Raw genomic sequence first — 23,060 nt, forward strand, 5'->3', positions numbered from 1 at the left:
AGTATGCTCCTCTCAAATCAAACTTTGTGAAAACCGTTGCTCCCTTAAATAACTCCATAATCAACGGAATTGGACAGGCATTCTTAATCGTGAAATGATTGAGACCCCTATAATCAATACAAGGTCTCAGTTCACCACTCTTCTTCTTCACAAAGAAGAAACCAGCACCTGCAGGAGATGAGGATTTGTGAATGAAACCTCAAGAAAGTGTGTCTGCAACATACTCCTCCATGGCCTTATCCTCCAAGCCCGACAAAGGGTAAACCTGGCCACGAGGGGGTATAGCACCAGGTTGAAGGTCAATTGCACAATCATAGGACCGTTGTGGAGGCAAACTACCAGCTTGACCTTTGTCAAAGACATCACTAAAATTGCGGTACTCCTCCGGCAGGGAGAAGGGTGAAGAGGTGCACAGGACCTTGGCTACCTGAAGCATGTCTTACTGCATTGTGGCAACCAGGAGAGAGCCTCAGCACGGAGCCAATCAAAAGAGGGATTGTGCCTCTGTAACCAAGGATAACCAGTAGAAATTTAGGTGAGGAAATAACTTGGAATTGGATTATCTCATGATGAAGAGCCCCTACGGCTATGGACAACGGAACAGTCTCATGAGTCACATGGGCAGGTTGCAGAGGTTTCCCATCAAGAGCCTCAATGGCAAGTGGAGTGTCATGCAGCTGCAGCGGAATTGAGTGCTTTGAAACAAAGGCTGCATCAATGAAAAAGCCTGCAGCCCCAGGGCCGATTAGAGCCTGTATTTCAATGGACAACTCAGCCAAAAAAAGTGTAACCGAAACCAGGGGTTTATCCTTATGGATATCTGGGGACGAAACAATGCCACCTAAGGTCTGTCTCCGTGACAGGATCTCAAGGTTCAGGCGTTCCCTGGTTGGGTAGGAAAGACTTCAAAAAGTGACCTGTCTGGCCACAACAAAGGCACAATCTCTCCCTCCTCCTAAGGGTTCTCTCATCTGCAGAGAGAGGAGTGAAGCCCAAGTGCATGGGTTCATCTTCACTGACCAACTTGGTACCAGGAGGCATGGGAGGTGAGGGACACAAGGGTGTATGTGTTTGTAAGTGTGTCAGTACCCTATGGGGTAAAGGACTGCGCTATACCACAAATGGACACCGGCAGCAAAAAGCGCCCTGACGCGATTCGTTTTGCATAGGTAGCGCAAGTCACTCATTCTTTCATTCATTCAAACCTCAGAGACAAATGTACAGGAGGCTTCTGCAAGTGCGCCTTAAAAGAGAGTCTTTCTCTGAGTTTGGAGTCAATGAGGATGGCAAACATGATCAACTTCTCCAGCTCAGTGGGTATATCTCGGGCTGCTATCTCAACCTTGATGGTATTCGAGAGACCATGAAAAAAAACAGCCACGAGGGCCTCATTGTTCCAACAACCTCTGCTGCCAGAGTACAGATTCAATGGCGTAATCTGCAACAGTTCTCGTACTCTGTTTGATGGACATGAGACACTTGACAGCAGAAGCGGAGCGTTCGGGAATGTCAAATACCCTTTTAAAACAAGCCACAAACTCAGGGTAAATCAAGACACGAGGGTTTTGCTTTTCCCATAGAGGGTTTGTCTCAGAAAGCAAAGATATCACAAAACCTACTTTGCTTCTGTCCGTGGGAAACACCTGGGGCAGCATCTCAAAGTATGTCTCAACCTGGTTGAGAAACCCTCTGCATTGGACTGGATCGCCCTCAAATCCCTGGGGAAGTGGAGCAGAACCAGACATACCTCTTATAGAAAATGTAAATATCCACGCTCAGTTAAACTTAACCTCTTGAGATCTGCGCTATAGCCGAATGACGGCTACAGCGCGGATCTCCTTTGCCGGGACTACATCTATTGACGTCGTCCCGTGCACGAGCGGCCTGCGCGCCCCCTGAGGGGTGCGTGCGGCGCGCTCTGTGATCAGCGAGTCAATGAGACTCGCCTGATCACCAATCCGAGCAAGGGGTCGGTCCCGACCCCTTACCACGTGATCAGCTGTCAGCCAATGACAGCTGATCATGTGACATAACAGAGCCGGTAATCGGCTATTTTTCCTCCTCGTGCTCTCAGCGCGAGGAGAGAAAAAAAAAGCAGATCACCAGTGGCCATGATCGGGACATTAGTCCCGATCACGGCCAGTGTATCAGTGCCCACCTACCCCCTGCCAGTAACCCCCAGAGAATTAAAAAAGTGCCACCCAGCAGTGCCACCCATCAAAGCCCATAATTCCACCCAGCAGTGCCATACATCAGTGCCTACAGTGCCATATATCAGTGCCCACAGTGCCATACATCAGTACCCACAGTGCCACCTATCAGTGCCCACAGTGCCACCTATCAGTGCCCACAATCTGCCTCAACAACATTGCTGCACCTCAGTGCCACATATCCATGCCCATCAGTGTCATCTACCAGTGCCCATCAGTGCCGCCCATCAGTGCCCAGCAGTGCCACCTATCAGAGCCACCTATCAGTGCCACCTATCAGTGCCCATCAGTCCCATCTATCAGTGGTACCTATCAGTGCCCCTTAGTGCCACCCATCTGTGCCACCCATCAATGCCACCTATCCGTGCCACCTATCAGTGCCCATCAGTGCCGCCTTATCTGTGCCCATCAGTACTGCCTTATCTGTGCCTATCGGTGCCACCTTATCTGTGCCTATTAGTGTCGCCTTAACTGTGCCTATCAGTGCCCACCAGTGCCGCCTATCAGTGCCCACCAGTGCTGCCTATCAGTGCCCACCAGTGCTGCCCATCAGTGCCCACCAGTGCCGCCTCATCAGCGCATTTCAATGAAGGAGAAAAATGACCTGTTTGCAAAATTTAATTTCAATAGATTTTTATTGAATGTCACAAAATCACAGCATCATACAAAAGTCAGATGTTTATACATTCAATGTTTATCCGTGATGTGCGGTAACACAAAAACTTTGAAAAGAAAGTCAAGAAAAATTAAAATAAAAGAAGATAAGAAAACCGGATGCATAACTAGTATTGTGTTGTTTCATTTAAGCTTGTTTTGTTGCCTCTCAAGAAATATATACTATATTTAGTGTATGTGTGAATAGACATATGATATCAGCAAAAACATTCTCACAAGAATTGTAAGACAATAATTTAACCCAGATATATCCAATGGTATTAGTAAGAAGCAGATTTATGCCAATCTAACCAGGGCTTCCATAAGACTCGTTTGGTTGCTAGGTTGCTCTGAGATACTGCGAACATCAATTCATACCGTATGTGTAAGTCCACCTCTCTGATGATCTCCCCTATCTGAGGTACGTCTACGGTCCTCCATCGTCTTAGTATCGCTAGTCTAGTGCTCGCCAATATATGAAAAACTACCAGTCTGTATTTTTTCGGAAATCTATCGATCCCTAGTGATAACACCACTAGGCCGGGATCCCCGCTTGTGGGGATACCAGTTATTGTGGAAATCAGGTTGAACACCTGGCGCCACACCGTAGTCAGTTTTGGGCACATCCAAAGTATATGGCCCAACGACCCCCTATAACCGCAAAGTCTCCAACATAGCGGTGAGGCCTGGGGATGAAAACCCGCCAGCCTCACTGGGGTTAGATACCATCTGAGCAAAATTTTAGTAGAAAGTTCCCACAGATTTGCTGATTTAGTCGCCAAGTACACGACCTTTATAGCTTCCTCCCATTGTTCCTGAGAATAGGAAGACCCCAACTCTAGTTCCCAAGATCTCATAGATGGGGACCTCCGGAACTCCGACTTGTGGTTTAAGAGGTTATAAAACAATGATATGCCTTTAATTTTTGTCTGCTCATTTCGGTAATACAAATATACTCTCACCGGGAGGGGTATTTAGACTGTAGGGATTGTACTAAGGAGATGTGCTATCTGCATGTAAGTGTATTGGTCCCTAGTCTCCAACCCAAACTCTAGTTGTAACGCTCTGAATGTTTTAATAGCTGGGCCTAACATAATATCTTGCACTGATAGAATCCCCCTCCTCTGCCAGCTTCCAACGGATATCTGAGGAATAAGGAGTCTTAAACTTGATAGTGTTAAAGGGATTGCTTTGGTGGGTTGATCTGGGGTGGCATTGTCTAGAAGTATTTTCCAGGCCATCAGCGTGGCTTTCATAGAAGGAGATAGGATACCCCCCAACCTCGGGGAGAGTGAGCTCGTTAACAATAAATCTGCCATGGAATGCTGTGGGCATTGAGCTTGTTCTATTTCTAACCATCTAGTACCCTTGCCCTGGACAAACCAGTACCTTGCCTGAGCCAAAATAGCCGCCAGATAGTAATCCCGCAGCAGAACATGTCCCGCCCCTCCCGCTCTTCTCGTCTGAATCAGTTTCTTGAAGGCGCACCTAGCTTTTTTACCTTGCCATAAAAAGGAGTTAATCTTAGATTGTGCTTTAGCGAAAAAATCGTTGGGAACCGGAATAGGAAGGGTCCTAAATATATATAATATTTGGGGTAATATCAGCATCTTAAAAGCAGCCAACCTACCTGACCAAGTCAATTCTTTTTTAGAAATAGGCAACAGTTTAAATTCTAGATCCTCCAGGAACGGCACATAGTTGTCATTGTACAATTTACCTATACTCCCAGAGAGCACTATACCCAAGTATTTGATACCAGTAGAGCTCCAAGCATAAGGGAAGGATCGCTGTATTCTAGATTTAGTTCCACCATCTATCCCCAGTCCCAGAATCTGGGATTTTCCTTTGTTTACCTTATAATACGAAACCCTATTGAACAGTGTTAAAGATTCATGTGCCTCAGCCAGGGAAGTCTCCACATTAGTCAGCATCAATATCACATCATCAGCAAACAGGCTGATACTATGACTCCCCGACCCAACTCCGAAGACCACTATACGTGGATGCGATCTAATGTGGATTGCCAGAGGTTCCATCAGTAGATTAAATATCAATGGAGAGAGAGGGCACCCCTGCCGTGTTCCATTCGAAATAGAAAATGGGGAGGACATAACCCCTGATACAAAAACTCTCGCCGATGGTTTAGAATTTAATGCCTTAATAGCCGAATCGATGCCGCCTTCAAATCCAAAGGCCCTCAGAACCTCACCAAGATACTGCCAATGAATGCGGTCAAAGGCCTTCTCCGCGTCTAGAGATAGAAGCAGAGAAGGCCTCCCCTCCGCCTCGGCCAGGTGAATTAAGTTAACAAGTCTACGGGTCGCATCCGAGGCCTGTCTATTTTTTGTGAAGCCCGTCTGATCGGGATGAATGATCGTAGGTAGTATATCCACCATACGAGCGGCAATTATTTTGGCATATAGCTTCAAATCGCTATTGAGTAAAGAAATTGGTCTAAAGTTTGGCGGAGAAATCGGATCCTTCCCTGGCTTAGGCAAAGCTATAATCAGAGCTTCCAACATCTCTGGCGGGAAAGAAGCAGAGGCAGCAGCTTTATTGAAAATTGTTGTAAGGTGCGGGGTGAGAGTGGTTTTAAACAGTTTATAGTATTCACCGCTAAAGCCGTCCGGTCCAGGGGATTTATTGGGCGGTAAGGAATTAATTGATGACTGAATTTCAGCATCAGTAAATGGGGCATTGAGCAAATCCACTTGCTCCTGGGTAAGTCGTGGGATTGGGAGTCGGGAAAGGAAGTCCACAATGTGTTTCTTATTTGGCTGGTGAATCGAGGGGTCGTCTTTAAGGTTATATAGCGCACTATAATAGGAGCTAAAAGCGTCCGCAATTTTCTTAGGGTGGGTTTCTTTTACGTTAGAAGTGGGGTGGAAGATAAATGGAATTTTAGATTTATACCTGTGGCCCTTGATTTTATGGGCTAGGAGTTTACCAGCCTTATTGTCAGAGGTATAAAACGTCATTTTCCTACGTTTGCTGTATTTCTCAAAGTTTTCAAGTAGCAGTACACGCAAGTCATGTCTATGCTGAGCTAGTTTCTGGGAAAGAAGGGCTGTCGGTTTAGCCTTATTAAGCGATTCTAGGTCCTCGATGTCCGACAATAAGCCTGTAAGTTTGCTTTGCCTCTGCCTCTTTAACCTCGCTCCCATTTGAATACAAATTCTCCTCATAAACGCTTTATGGGCATTCCATAACACAAATGGATCTGTAACGGAATTGACATTATCAGTAAAAAATTCAGTCAGATGCTTCTGGAGGACCTCCCTGCACTCCTTTCTCTGAAGCACGTGGGTGTTGATTCTCCATAGCGGGCTCGCATTAACAGTTGCCGAGCCCTCCATGGATAGCACCACCGGTGCATGATCAGACCAAGTTATTGGCTTGATAGCCACCGAAGATGTCCGCAACAGAGACTGCTGGTCAACCAAAAACAGGTCTATTCTGGAATAAACTTGGTGTGGAGGGGAAAAGTAGGTATAGTCCCGCTCGTTTGCGTGCAGGCATCTCCAAGCGTCATAGAGGCCGTATTGATGTATAGCGGGCTGCAGAGCCGGGCGCAGCCGTGTGGACTGAGATGTAGAATCCGATGTAGGGTCCGGGGTCAGGTTGAAATCCCCACACATTAACAGCAGTCCCCTTTGAATTTGCCGTATTTTTCGCATCAGGCTGTTAAAAAATCTCACCTGGTGATTGTTAGGGGAGTATACATTTACAATTGTGTAGGTAGTCAAGTTCACATCACAGATTAGTAGCAAGAATCTGCCATGGGGATCACTAATAACTTCGTGCAGTTGAAAAGCCACAGAGTCCCTGATAGCCGTAAGGACCCCTTTCCTTTTGGTGGTTGCGTTAGCTGTGAATATGTGCGGAAAATTTTTGTGTGAACATTTGGGAGCTTTGGCAGTCACGAAGTGAGTCTCCTGGGCACAGACAATGTCGCATTTGTGCGATTCCGCTTCTTTCCAGAGCGAGTGACGTTTCACGGGGTGATTGAGCCCCTTAGCGTTAATAGATAAGATATTTAGAGCCATAGAGGGAGTGGATGCAAGGGATGCCGAAAAGTGTGCTGATCAATCCCACCATAGGTGAGCTCTCCACTCCATGGGGGGGCCAAGACCCCTTCAAGCCTGCCACAAGGGCTGTTAGGTAAACAGTACTCACTATTGCGAGTAGGAATGTTCCAATCCTGGTGCCTTGTAGGTTCTATGATTCTTTCCATGAAGCAACCTGTGATGTCCGTCGAAGCCCCCATCCTCCACATGGTGAGTAGGCTATGGTTGGCAAGTGGTATAGCATCCAAAAAGAAAAAACAAAAAAAAAACAAGAGAACGTAACAGAAGAAATTAAAAGAGCACATTAATTAGTGAACAACCGTGGGCAGCGGGTGCTGCAAAGGTAACTGGGGGGAAAAAGTTCAGCCTGAGGCTCCTCAGTAACTGAGACCATGGGGACCCAAGTTTAGAAGGATATATCCGTCCCGCCTCACGAATGCGATTTGGCGTTCTTTGATGTGACGGTTTTCCAATCCTGGTCAACCATTTTCGGAGCAGAAGACAGTGCTGCGCTTACTTCCAAGTCCGAAAGTATACCCCACTCTCTTAAGAGGGTAATGCCTTTTTCCAACGAGGTAATGTGGTACGTGCGATTATCCTTAGTCACAGACAGTTTCGTAGGGAATCCCCACTTGTATACGATCTTATGGTTTCTCAAAGCTTTGGTAATGGTATTCAGGTTTCTCCTCTTCTGAAGAGTGTATTGCGAAAGGTCTGTGAAAAACTGCAAGTGCTGAAGTTGTGGCGGAATACGTTCTTTTTGACGCATGGTTGCCATAAGCTCCTCTTTCGTTCGGAAGAAGTGTAGCCTTAAAAGTACATCTCTCGGGACCTGATCAGACAAGTGAGTCGGTTTGGGAAGACGATGGATCCTGTCGATCGTCACATCAAGATCCGACGCCTCTGGAAGTATTTGTTTAAACACCGTCACCACGTGTGCGGGTAGGTCGGCCTGTACGATCGTTTCGGGGATACCTCTAATTTTGATATTATTTCTTCGTGATCTATCTTCCAGGTCCGCTAATTTCTCCTTAAGTTTCTCCACCTCCCCTTCTCTCTCCTCATGTGCATCCACTAGATCGTTTATAGTTCCAGCATATTCTCCCATCTTAGTTTCAATGTGGTCCACTCTAACTCCAATTGCATTAAGATCTTTATGAAAACTGTGCATACATGCTGCCATATCCGACTGAATGGTGCTGCGGAGCGCTAATAACATGTCTTTCAGAATAGTATCAACTACTGGTTGATTCTGAGTGGGATAGGATTCGATGGGTTCGGGTAACTCCCGGGTGTCATCCCCTGAGTCCGCGGATGGGCTGCCCTCCCCACTCAATCCGCTGCCATCCAGCTTGGGTTTCGATTTAACTGGGCTGCTAGTAGAAGGGGAAGGAGGGTAGGAGTGCTGGCCATTGGTGGGGGCCTGTTTGTGTCGCCGGTTACCTGCTTCTGCTCCCCTCGTGCACGGTGAAGCTCTCTGCGGAGAGTAGGCCCGGGCGCCATCTTGGGCCTCCCTATCAGGGAGCCTAGTGTAGAAGTCCGTGAGCCGTTGCGGTTTTCCCGCGCCTCGGTGCTTACCGGGCATGGTCCCAGAGTGTTGGGAAGGTCTTCCGCTGCTAGGTGAGGTGTCCAAAGGGCACGGATGATGTCGCTTTTAGCCGCTTAGATCCCCTGTCTCCGGAGCTCCGGGATTATGCGACCATCCGGAACTCGCGTCAGGCCACGCCCCCCCTGTTTGCAAAATTTTATAACAAACTATTAAACATGATTTTTTTTTCATCTTTTTTTGTTTGTTTAGCAAAAAATAAAACTCCCAACTGTAATTAAATACCACCAAAAGAAAGCACTATTTGTGGGAAAAAAATGATTTGTATGGCCGCGCAATTGTCATTCAAAGTGCATCAGCGCTGAAAGCTGAAAATTGGTCTGGGCAGGAGGGGGGTTTAAGTGCCCAGTAAGCAAGTGGTTAAACAACTAACAGCAGCTGAACACCATAACCCAGATACTGGGCACAGAAATGCAAAGAAAAAAATATAGTGCAGTGCTTGTTCAATAAATAATGATTAAGTAATTGCACAAGTGAAACGTGCAAAAATGGTGACAATCCAAAACCAAAATAAAGTGGCATTTAACCACTTTCAGACCGGACCAATTTGCTGGTCAAAGACCAGACCACTTTTTGCGATTCGGCACTGCGTCGCTTTAACTGACAATTGCGCGGTCGTGCGACGTGGCTCCCAAACAAAATTAACGTCCTTTTTTTCCCACAAATAGAGCTTTCTTTTGGTGGTATTTGATCACCCCTGCGGTTTTTATTTTTTGCGCTATAAACAAAAATAGAGCGATAATTTTGAAAAAAACGCATTATTTTTTACTTTTTGTAATAATAAATATCCCCCAAAAATATATAAAAAAACATTTTTTTCCCTCAGTTTAGGCCGATATGTATTCTTCTACATATTTTTGGTAAAAAAAATCGCAATAAGCAATTATTGATTGGTTTGCGCAAAAGTTATAGCGTTTACAAAATAGGGATAGTTTTATAGCATTTTTATTAATAATTTTTTATTATTTTTTTTTTTACTAGTAATGGCGGCGATCTGCGATTTTTATTGTGACTGCGACATTGTGGGGGACCCATCGGACATTTTTGACACATTTTTGGGACCATTGTCATTTATACAGTAATCACTGCTATATAAATGCAGTGATTCCTGTGTAAATGACACTGGCAGTGAAAGGGTTAACCAGTGGGTGGCAGTGTAGGGGTTAAGTGTTCCTAGGGGTGTGTTACTAACTGTGGGGGGGTTGGGCTTTCATTTAGTGTACACTGATCTCTGCTCCAATCACATGGAGCAGAGATCAGCGTCACTAGTTGCTAGGCAGAATGGAAAAATGTTGTTTATACAGCATTTCCTCCATTCGGCCGCTCCGTGAGACGATCGCGGGGATGCCCGCGGCGATCGAGTCCGCGGGTCCCGCGACCGGACTCACGGGGGTCCCGACCAGCGCGGGAGCGCGCCGCCGGCGGCGCGCTCCCGATGGCACGGCGGCAACGAATATTGGACGTACATGTACGCCAATATGCCTGCCCGTGCCATTCTGTCGACGTACATCGTCGTGCGCTGGTCGGGAAGTGGTTAAACGAAATCAATATTAACATGTAAATGTGCAATAAAAAAATTTATAAAAATGAATATTCATATGTGAGTCCATAAATCATAAATAAATGTCCATAGAAATATCAAAAAAATACAAAAGATAGTGTGATTTGATTGAATAAAAATAATATACTTGACCATGTGGGACCCTGTCACCTTTAATCACCACTAATAAGATGGGGGCTTAACAAATCATCAGTGACCCCCTGTTTAAGGGAGGTCAGTCAGCGCATATAATGTCACAAATTCTGTCTCCAGAAAAAAACAGGTGTCTCCTATCTGCAGACTCTGCAGCTCAGGTGATCAGTCACTTTTATACCATCCATACTCCTCCCCTATGCCTCTTACCCACAAAAACTATTCTTTAAAATTATATTGAATATCCTCAATGTTACCAGCTCTAGAATGGGCACACTTTTATTTAACTGAAGGAAATCTTCTCAGTTCTCATATTTGTTCTACCCATTATTAGTGCTCATTTAATTTTGTGATTACTATTGTGTATAGAGGAACATAGGGGATGTTATCTACTCTAAATATACTGTGTCCTTGAAAATATTTTTGGCATGTTGGCAACTATGCACTTGGGCACTGCATGTTCTAACTGTAGGAGGGGTGGGCTCACTAGAACATGACCGAGATCACTGCTCCTGATCACTGGGAGCAGTAGATCCCTGTCATGCTGGTAGGCAGAACAGGTAAATGCCTTGTTTAGATAAGAATGCCCCGGTTCTGCCTCTCAGTGCCACAATCGTAGGCCACCCACGGACATTGAGTCCTCGGGACCCACGGACATACTCCTGCGGCGCGTACCCGCTATCCACAGATGACGCAACAATGTAAGGGTACATTGTTTTGCGCACCCGTGCCACTTTGCCGGCGTATATCGGCGTGAGCTGGTCAGCAAGTGGTTAAGGAATTCCATCTAGTGCTTTGGTATACCTATGGAGTCTGTGGAGTTGTGTGACTGGATGCAGAACTCTGGGGGCTCTTGGTAGTCATTTTGGGTGAGGGAACCTTTTAAATAAGTGAATATACGTCAGTTGGGCGCACTTTGGGCAAGTTGTTCGATAGGGACAAGGACCAACTTCTGAGGGATAGTACTTAACATAGGGAGAGGTTCCAGCCAAGCAGGAAAAAGCTCAGAGGAGAATTCATCAACACTACATTTAGTCTGCTGATCAATACAAGAGTGTGGAGCCAGTGCAGTTTGCTGAAATAACTCCTCAGGTATTCTGTCAGGAAACACTGCCCCTGGTAACTGAAGCTGTTCTCCAGTAACACATCTTGTCAAAGGCTAAGGCCGCGTACACACAGGCGGACTGTCTGCCCAACTTAGTCTGCCGAAACACAGTCCGCTCGTGTGTGGGCTTCAGCGGACTTTTTCAGCGGACAGTCTGGCGGACTAAGTCTTTCGGAATGTTGGAAAGACTGTCCGCTGGACTCGCATTTGGGCGGACAATCCGCGGACAATCCGCCCGTGTGTGTGCCAGTCCGCCCAATTTTTGAAATGAGCGGACTTTTCCCGCCCGGAGAAAAGTCCGCTCATTTCGAGCGGGTATCCAGGTAGGCGGGGCCCGCGACGGAGACGTCGCTGGCCCCGCCGCCTGGTATGGACTTAAAGGGGAACCCCAACGCCGAAAAAAATCGGCGTGGGGGTCCCCCCTAAGTCCACAACAGACCCTCGTCCGAGCACGCTACCCGGCCGGCCAGGAAAGGGGGGCGAGCGAGCGCCCCCCCTCCTGAGCCGTACCAGGCCGCGTGCCCTCAACATGGGGGGTGCCTTGGGCCTTGGGCCTTGGTGCCTTGGTGCCTTGGCCGCGCGGCCCCCCCACCCCAAAGCACCTTGTCCCCATGTTGATGAGGCAAGGGCCTCTTCCCGACAACCCTGGCCATTGGTTGTCGGGGTCTGCGGGCGGGGGGCTTATCGGAATCCGGGAGCCCCCTTTAATAAGGGGCCCCCCGGATACCGGCACCCCACCCTATGTGAATGAGTATGGGGTACAATGTACCCCTACCCATTCACCTGTAAAATAAAAGTACCAAAAAAAAACACAACACACGAGATAAAATACTTTATTGCACAGCTCCGGGGGTCTTCCGTCTTCGGGGGTCTTCTCGCCGGACTCCTCCGCTATCTTCTTGTAGCTCTTTTGCTAGCGGAGGAGCCCGGCTTTCTTCCTCCCCGCCGCCGGCCTCTTCTCCCGACTTCGGGGGTCTTGTCCCCCTCTTCGGTTCTTCTGCCGGGCCACCGCGCCTTCTTATAGCTCTTTTACAGGCGGTGGCCCGTTCTTCTGTCGCCGCTGTCGCCGCCGCCTTCCATTCTTCTTCTTCTTCTTCTCCAGGAGATGTTGCCTCGATGATCTCTCCGGCCGGAATGCCAGAGCCGCGCTACGCGGCCACTTATATAGTGACAATGGGGCGGTGGTAAAACTAGCGTTCATATTGGAGCTAGCACATTCCCCACGCTGCTAATTCTGTGATCTTTTAATGCAGCGCATTCTTTTCTTCTTTATAATGCTAGAATAATGAAGTTGTTTTGCTGCGCATATTTCTTCATTATTTATCCTCATCTCATGAATAATATTCTATCTTTTAAAAGCCCAATCTCCATAATAATGTTTACAATTATTTTTTATACTCATTTTTTATAATTTTTTATTTCATCAAGATTTATTTTACGAGTACTTTAAAATTATTTTCCGGGTGCCTCCATGGCAGCATACTGGTAATAGAGCTCCACCTCGACTCCTCCCTCAGGACTAGTGAATAGCATAAATTAAAGGCATAGTCCCTCCCCCAACATTCTCCTTTATTTCCTCATACCTCTTGTGCTGGTGAAGAGTAGCAGTATGCCCATACCTCTGCAGTCAGCAGCGTCCGCCGGGTTTAGCCTTTCCCATGCACAGTCCCTGTTCTTGGACTGCTCACGGCGCTGATAAGACTGGGAGACCCTGTGTGAATCTGTAGGAGCGCAATCTGCCACCATAACCTATGATGAATGCAGAGGAGTCACAAAAGCATCAGCTTTCCCTTTCTTTTCCCAGACTTGTGATTTTTTCTTTATTTGCAGAAATTTTTATATTTTTCTTTTCTTTTTCCCTCCAGTATTCTCTCTCTTCCTTTTCTTTATTTCCCTTTTAAAAAAAAGTTTTTACATATATATGTTTACCTGGTATTCGCCATATATGTTTTCCATTGTTTGTCCCTTATTTTTCTGTACAGCGGGGGGGGGGGGGGGGGGGGGTGGCAGGTGCCTGGGCTTCACCCATCCAAAAAAGCCCTGCAGAATGAGTTGTGCTGGCTGGCGTCCTCGCCGCCGTGTTGTGCATGCGTGTTCTGGGGCTTGGGGAGGTCGGCTTGCCCTTTTTTCTATTTTTCGCCGTTTGACGCTTCTGCGCATGCGCGGCCGCTCGGCGATGCGGCGGCCATCTTGGTTTCTGGAAAAGGGGCCAGATTTGCCCTTTTTCCAAAAAAATAATAATAATAATAATAAATAAATAAATAAATAAAATATAAATGTTCGATACCCAATACACATTGGCACAATGTCTGCCTGCATACCGATGATCCCTTGGGCCCATTAGCACCTGAGGTATTTCCAGATGAGTTTCTTGGCGCAGTGGAAGAGACAGCGACTCTCGCAGATGATCCTGCTGACGGGAGCAATTCACTGGTGGACCTTTCCAGAAAACCTCTCCAAACCTTGTCATCTGGGTTCCTTCCCCTGGATCACAATTACGTCCGACGCAAGCGGACAAGGCTGGGGAGCCTATTGCGGGGAAACCAGGATACAGGGAAGATGGTCCTGCTCCACCCAGGGAATGGTATCCAACATCTTGGAGATGAGGGCAGCATTCCTAGCACTGACTTCACTGGCAGCTCAAGTCAAAGGTCAAAGGATACTTTTACGCCTTGACAACAGGGCAGCCGTTGCCTTTCTGCAGAAGCAGGGGGGCACTTGCAGCAGATCACTCCTCAGAGAAGTAGAACCGATCATGCTCTGGGCAGAGAAGAACCAATGCCATACATTCAAGAATATGGGCCAAATTTTTGACATTTCCCACAACAAATGGATTTGATCCAGTTCTCCCTTCCACATCAAATGTTCTGGGTTTTCTCCAAACAGGACTCGATCTAGGGCTTGGTCTAAGCTTCCTCAAAGTGCAGGTAGCAGAAATCTCTGCCACAACAAATAAAAGATGTGCGGAAGAGCCTTTGGTAATCACTTTACTCAGAGGAGTATTAAAGATTCGCCCACCTGTTAGACGGTCTTTTCCAAAATGGGATGTGTCTTTGGCTCTGGAAGTCCTATCCGTCCATCCCTTTGCTCCAGTGGAACAAGTAACAATATGGAACCTAACACTGAAGACAGCTTTTCTGCTAGCCATTACATCTGGCAAAACTATTTCAGAATTTCACTCTTTAGGGATAGGTGATGACCACATCTCTTTTTTTCCCGATAAAGTAGAGCTTCGTCCCCTTCGGGGGTTCACAACTAAAGTCGCTACTCCTAACCACCTTTTGGAACCTTGGGCACTTCCAGTATTCACCGAAGCAGATTTGGGTGCTTGTCACGAGTTGGACATATCCAGGGTGCTCAGGGCCTACCTAGAGGCCACCAGACCCTTCAGGAAATCGGAACAACTTTTCATCGTACCATTCGGTAAATACAGGGGAAAGGAAGCTTCCATTAGAACTCTGGCATCTTGGGTTGTTAAACTAATCCAGAAGACTTACAGGGTGAAGAATATGGAGCCTCCATCCCGAATGAATGCTCATTCTACAAGGGCAGTATCAACTTCCTGGGCAGCAAGAGCTAATGTTTCGTTGGAGATGGTGTGCAGGGCTGCCACTTGGTCTTCTCACAATACTTTCCTCAGACACTACCATATTGACCCAGGTGCTCTCATGACTGTTGAGTTTGGAAGGAGAGCAATTCAGGCAGCAATGTCCCTTTCTAATTAAACGTTTATTGTTAAGCATTATCCCACCAGTGTCAGCTAGTTATTTATCACCAGTATGGTGCCATGGAGGCACCAGGAAAATGGAAAATTCTATCATACTTACTGCAATTTTCCTTTCCTGGTGCCTATCCATGGCAGCATATGCTCCCACCCTCAGTATTCTATATAACAGAGAATGTTGGGGGAGGGACTATGCCTTTAATTTATCCTATTCACTAGTACTGAGGGAGGAGTTGAGGGGGAGCTCTATCACCAGTATGCTGCCATGGATAGGCACCAGGAAAGGAAAATTACGGTAAGTATGATACAATTTTCCGTTTTCTAGTGATCTCCAAATAATTTGATTTTTTGGAGTGTCAAGTTACCACAATAACATTATTATCTTATATTTTTTTATTAACCTCAAGGAGGTTGTTGTCCCTTGTCAATTTGACATTGTCTTTTTTAAATGTACCTGCCTACTCACAAACAAACTGTCCTTTTTGAATAAAAACACATAGGAAAGTATTTTGTTAAAATAAAATATCAATTTATTTTGGTTAACAAAATAAAGAGGAAGTCAATGCTGGACAGACTTCAACGCCACAGTCTGCCATTCCTGTGGCGTTGAAGGAACTGTGGAGTCAAACAAGAAAAAAAAAAAAACAACATAAATATAAATTCTATCCTCTCTGGCACTTACAGTACTGTACTACACAGTTCCAGTCCACCTCTGACAGGAAAGTGGACATCCTGCAGTTCTGCAAGCTTTGTGCTCACAAGGCTGTCATCACAGTCTTTGCTGGCCAGAATAGCCTAGTACCCCCCCCCCCCCCCCCCTTCTAGGTTTGGGAAACTCTTCACGAAGGAGGGCACGCTTTTATGGGTCTCTGAACATGTTCTCTGATCCAGTAAAAGCCAGGTTCAAATCAGACAGGGATAGAAGTTGCTGGGATCTCTCACTTTCAACCCTGCTGAGTACCTCTTTTCCTTCAATACAAGTGGTGAGGGTGCTCTCTAATACCGGCTGAACTCATCAGGCATCAAAATCACCCCCCACACTGCATGATGAGCAGTCTCCCCTGACCGTGATCAGCTATGGCAAAGTTCGATTCAGCCAACAGCCCAGCCTTTTTCCACACCTCCCCAGCTCTAAGATTGTCGTCTCCCTTTTCCTCTCAGTAGCCTGCTAAGCACCCTTCTCCTTGCTTTGTGGCACCAGCCAATCACTGCCATCCAGGCTCAATAAAGACTCAGCCATGATGGCTGTCCCCTGCACTGGAGACACTGTGTAGAAGAGCATTACAAAGTGGTCTCTTTAAAGATGGATGCTGCACTTTTGCACTAATGAATATTCAGTTTAACCCTGTCCACACTACAGAAGGCTAATACAGCAGCAACAAAGGAAGAAGTTCCACAACAGTTATCATCCACATTCCAGGTTACATAAATAAAAACTTTTTCCCAGCGTTATTACACACATATGAGATTAAACTGTGAGAAACCTCACCACCTCCCACGTGTTTGAATGTTTATTTCCTAACTATTGATTCTGATAGAAAGTTAACTTCATGTGTATGAAACTAAAATCCAAAACAATGTTATTTGCTTTCCTTTGCAGTCCAAATTAGGAGAGTAGCTTAGGGTGACCAAGCCATTCATCCACAGATGCAGTTTTGTGAGTTGATCCCTAGGTGAAACAGAAACACTTTTAGCGCTAATTTACACTTGCTTCAAAACATGGCTTCCGACACGCTTTATTAAGCTCTCTGAATGCCAGTCAAAGTTCCTGTCACTAAATAAAATGGTTAGCTTACAGTCCTTTACACCTTGCTTTTGCTTGGTGCTTCGATGAGGCTTTGATGAGGCTTCCTTGAGCATTTGGTGGGGCTTTGGTGGGGCTTTGGTGGGGCTTTGGTGGGGCTTCAGTGAGGGCTCGATGAGGATCTGGTGAGGCTGCAGTGGGGCTTCAAGCGAGTTTTGCTATCAACTTCTATGGAGGCTTTGAAGATGCTTTGAAGCACCACGAAAGGTACATGGGGTATCATTTTTGAAGCAAATCAAAAGCAAGGGGTAAACAGGACTGTAAGCTAACAATTTTATTTAGTGACAGGAGCTTTGAATAGCTTTCAGAGAAATTTAACAAAGCCTATCCAAAGCTTTGTTTTGAAGCAAGTGTAAACTATCCGTTAATGTGTGTTCATGATGAAGCAAGCATAAATGAGCCCTTAAGGGCATATCTAAGGACCCATGTGTTTTAGGTAAATTTAATGCAAACATTACCACTTGCTTGTGTAAAAGAGCTGTAATTAAACATAAATATATATATATATATATATATATATATATATATATACACACACATACACATACATGTATTCACGCTGTGTCTACAGAGACTATAATGAGTAAAAAACAAAACGCTAATCTGTTAATACAAATGTTTGCTTAGATTCTGCACATGCCTCAAGTAGAAATCAATCACTGGTTCCATTCTTTTTTTCCCACATACAGAGCTCTTGCTTCAAAGTCATCTCTATTTTTTAGTGCATTGATACTGTCTCCAGATGATCAGGCCAAAATTTACAGCAAACTGACAACTTTTAAAAGTAAAAAAAAAAAAAAACAGGACACAATAAGCTCCTCTGTAATATACCTAACCTATTAGACCTGCTTGTCACATATGGCATGCCTCTTCTTGGAAACTATTGTAAGAAATATGGCCATATCCCACACTAGGAGGAAGAGGTGCAGTTTCATTAATTGAACTCCTGAAAATGCTAGTTTCCTGCCTGTCTTGCTAATTAAATACTGTCTGATTTGCTGATTTAGATGATTAATTAGAATAAATAAGCCAATAATCTTCTAACTTCAGTTTGTTCAATTAATCTTTGAGAATAAAACCTGGAAGCGTATTGATTACTATTCACCGCTAGACCAGATTCTGTGTGCACCAGTTTTAGTAAATATCCCCCACAAAGTATTACATTTATTAAATATTCATGGCAGCCAGGCAACTAGTGTTTCCTGAAAGAAAGAAGAGCAGTGGATTTGCTTAGAGTGAACCTGTGGTCAGCTATCAATATTTACTGCAAATATTCCTAACCACCTGTAAATAAAGTTTATAATAAGTCTTAGATGACCTTTGCAGCTGCAAGATCTGTGCAGCAACTCAATCTCAAAGTTCACAGCAGGCACAGAAGCATATCTGCCCCCCCCCCCCCCTCAAACTTGATTGGGTGTTGCAGTTCAAACACCCTATCAATTTCAGTAGAAAAAAGTAATATTTTGTAAATCTTGAACCAGATGGTGTGCTTAAAACCAACAGTCAACATAAGCAAAAATGAATACACAGGTGTAAATAACACATTTAGTAATTTAGCCACTACCTTTTCCTGTTTAAGAGGATCTTCTAGTGCAGCGCCAACAAGCTCTGTTTAAAGGGTAAGTTTACCTTGTACACTTTTTTTTCCATCTAAATTCCAGCTCCCCAATGCACCAATATAGCATTCATGTACTTTTTTTGAAAAAATATCAAAGCTTTCCATTAAATCTACATTCACGTACTTTTCTTGTCCTAACATGTTTCCAGACGTTTCCATTAGTAATATCTTTCTTCCTGATCAGACTTTGGGTCATGACGCATAAAGAAATAAGAAAAGACAATGGTACTGCTGGCGGGTACTGGTACTGATGGCTGGTACTGATATTGGTGGCTGGTACTGGTACTGCTGGCTTGTACTGGTACTGCTGGTTTATACTGCTGGTACTGATGACTGGTAAGGATGGTGGGTACTGGTATTGCTGGCGGTTACTTCTGGTGGGTACTGGTACTGATGAATGATACTACTGGCTGGTACTGGACTGCTGGTTGGTACTGGTACTGTTGGTACTGGTACTGCTGGCTGGTACTGGTACTGCTGGTTCATACTGGTACTGCTGGTTCATACAGGTACTGTTGGTTGCTACTGGTACTGATGGCTGGTACTGGTACTGGCGATGTGTACCCCAGTCAGGTGAAAGAGAGGCATATCGGAAATAAATTATTTTTTTATAAAAGTGATTTACATTCCACTCACATTTCATACCTTTGGTGATGTGAGTCTGCAGATGGAAGATCCAATATACCACAATACGACACAATGACTGATAAACATTGCCCCCTCTACTGGGCGCCCTGATCTTGTCTATAATTTGGACTTTTAAACTTGACTTGTTACCTCCATGGAAAAGATTGAAGTGCTTCCCAACATTTGTGGTTTTGTTCCTATCAATGCTGTAGACATGCTCATAAAATCTGTTTTGTAAACTTTTTGTGGTTCTCCCCACGTATTGTACATGGCAAGAACTGCATGTGATAAGGTACACCACATTAACTGGTATTGCAATTGTAAAATGAGTCTATGATACTCTCCTTTCGAGTGACCTCAGAGTGGAATGCATCACCTCCAAGAACATATGGACAGCAAGGGCATTCAGTAGCACCACATTTATAGTTACCTTTACAGTGCAACCAATTGAGGGAGCTCACGGGTTTATTGTTAAGAAAGATTGGGTTTGTGTATATATCGGTCCATATTCATACCCTTATGCATGCTTCTATGTGGACCTCATGTTTCATGGTAGCTCTGTTTCTATTCAGTTCTCAAATCAATTTTAATTTGAATTAAATTCAATTCAATTATATTAAATCAACATTTATTTTCATATTTTGATATGTACACGTGTTCATTCAGATAAGGTTTGTTTCAATACACACATAGGTTACAAATTCATTTATGATAATTTAATAATTGAGACATACTATGTGTGTATGTTTTTTAAATTTTTCTATTTTTGTTTCTTTGTCCACAAATCTTTTTCCTTTTTTCTTTTATAATAATTTTATGTTGACACATTTTGTTTGTGGTTTTCAACAATATAATTTAATTCTATGCATTTAGCATTTTATTCAATAATTGTTTGCCTTTATCATATGTGTCCTTCTTATTTCTGTAATTCATATAGAGTGTTTATAGGGCCAAACAGGGACGTTAGATGGGATGTTTATTTAGACAAAGATTGTTTTCTTTTGGTCCCTCCCACGTTCCCTTTTCCTTCTTTTGATTGGCTATGATGTCTGTGTATATCTATGTCGTTGTTGCTCTCAGCATGTAGTAGCCAAAGTTCTGATTGACTTCATGGGATTCCATTGTTCTAACAAGGTGCACAGCTGAGAGTGGTTTTAGGTGTTCTGCTGAAGTCGTCCTCATCTGTGTTTTACACGAGGGGGGAGCCCTATTTAAGGGCTATTCAGTGGAACATTTCAGAGTAATGAATAAGCGCAGTGTCGCTGTGTGAAACGAGTCTACCTGTACCTGTTTGCCTGTCTGTGGCGTTATTCATGTTACAGATTTTACAATATAGAGATTAATCACTACCTTGGTGTGCAGCTATTCATTCCTTTTATCCATGACACAGGAAGGAGTTGACCAGCTGACCTCAATATCACACATCCTGCATCACCCACCCTTCCATTCCCAGGTGCACATTTTTTAAATGAAAGGCAATCAATCAGTAATCACCCTTCTCACTAAATACACAAACAGATTGCATAGTGTATAGTCATCTTTATACAAGTACATAGAAGAGAGGGGGGGAGTCTGGTCATACGTCATCATGTTCGTATCTGTCTGACTTTGGTGTGATTGTGCGTGTCCAAGTCCATTCGTTCGGAAAGCCCGCCGGAACTCTGCCGAAAGTCCGTTGAGAAGACTGTCAGACCAAGTCTGCCGGAAAGTCCGGCCGTGTGTACGCGGCATAACGGTGAACTTCAACTATCTGACCCTACGAAATGGATCCCATAATTGAATTTTTTCACCAAAGACAGAATTCAAGGAATTCACTCATTCGTATTTTTTTGGTAAATTAAAAGTTGTGTTCTGGCTCGTTATAATTAATGATTTATTAACTCTGTACTTTAGCTACTCAAAAAGTTGGAAAATGATATGCTCACATTCATTTACTATAAAACACAGAAATACTGGTAGCGCAGTGCTGTAGTTATAGCCAATTTCAAAGTAATCAATCACATTGCCCAGTCCCTGAGAACAGATTAGGTAGAGGACAACACTGCTGGAACATTATGTTATGCTCAATGTTTCAGCACACAGCCCTGGAAGACAGATGAATTGGCAGTAAGGTTGCTATAGCAGTACTGGTTTCAGCTGCACCATTTATCCTTAAAACAGTGATTAAGTCATGTATGTATTAATGCCATCTGGAAATGGGAGTTGAAGTTACTTTTATTGCATATTAACACTCAAAAGCATAGAGGTAAAGCAAAAAATGGACCATGACAACCATCAAAATGTATTCTCCATCAGAGAACAGTTTAATAATGTAAAAAATTGCATCTATTAAGAAGCTCTGGGAAGGGGAAAATATGCTATAAAGATAAATATTTATACTGAATTCAATTTATGTGGTTATGTTATATGGATGGTTATTCACAAATTCACTCAGTGGTTTGGCTAGAGTCATTTACAGTTTAAACCAAGAAACCTGGATTGGTTGATGACTTAATATTTAAAAAAGTAAACTAGAAGCAAGTTATTTTACAGAAAAGAGCTTCAAATGAAGGGCATTATGTATCAAAGTCTCTAACTCTACATGCAATCAAACCTCCCTATTCTGCAATAAGCCAGACAAGTGTAATCTTGAAGCTTTATTAACACAACAGAGTGGGTGAAACTATTAAGAAAAAACAGATAAAAGGTACATATAATCGGTATATGAAATATACAGAATATACAATAGAAAATTAGGCTGTACAAGGCAGTAAATAATTTATTCCAGCCATGCTGCCATTAGCAAATGTAAAGAGATGCAAATTCCAATCCAACATATGCTTTGATAGCTGGTTCCTTCTCGCTAGTCTCTAAAATGAAGTCTAAGCTCCCTGGATGCACCTGTTTTCTTTTGTTAAGCCTTGTACACACGGATTTATGGCTGGGAATTGTGTGATGACAGACTGTTTACCTAAAATCTGACCATTAGTACTCTCCATCAGACAATTGTTGTCCAACTTTCGGCCAACAAATGTTGAATAGCAGGCTAGTAAATTTTCGGCGGACAACGGTCTGTTGTGTATACAGTTGTGTGTACACAAGTCCATCACACAAAAGTCCAAAGTACAACCACGCATGCTTGGAAGCAAGGACGAGCCGGAAAGCGGTTGGTCTTTTAAACTAGTGTTCGTAATGGAGATTTAACATTCATGACGCTGCAAATTATGAATTGGCGAAATGCAGCGCACAATTCTCTTCTTCTTTAATGGGATGATAATGAAGCTGATTTTTTGGTGATACTGATGGAGTTATGTAAAACGTATTTGAAAATGATTTTGTTTTCTAATGATATCAAGAATGATATCATTATGCTTGTATTTTATTTAGCCAAGTTACCATAACACTATTATGCTGTAGTTTTTAATCTCAAACATACAACTATGTTTGTGTCCCTTGTTAATTTTACATTGTATTTTTGAAAATGTACTGGGGTACTCCCAAACTGTCATTTGAAGTAAAACACATAGCCCAGTGTTATACTACATTTTTTATTGTGTATTTAAAAAAAAATAGACATGCTATCTGCCAATAGAACTTACTCAAAAAGTGCATTATATGCATCCGAAAATATTGAAAATATAATACATGCATGTGTCCTGCTTCTTAATATAGGGGGTCAACAATGCCAAGAGTTGGTGAAAGCAGGGGTCTGTCATCGGGAGATAATTCCAGAAATCATCTGGATTATTCTCCTGGAGCCTCCACAGCAAAAGCATATGACTTAATTCATGAGTAAGCAACCAATTTTTGTTCCAAGAAATCCTCCTCCTCCTGTTCATGGACTGGACTTCGGTCAAAGCAATAACTCCATGGCCAATAATAAATAACATATTTTATCTCCTGCAATTCCACAACATGGCTGGTTGATGAACAGCCATTCAGAAACTAAATGAAAAGCGCAAAATGAAAA

Source organism: Lithobates pipiens, unplaced genomic scaffold, assembly GCF_037356315.1.
Source record: "Lithobates pipiens isolate NorthernLeopardFrog02 unplaced genomic scaffold, aLitPip1_a1.2 Scaffold_3, whole genome shotgun sequence".
Taxonomy (NCBI): Eukaryota; Metazoa; Chordata; class Amphibia; order Anura; family Ranidae; genus Lithobates; species Lithobates pipiens.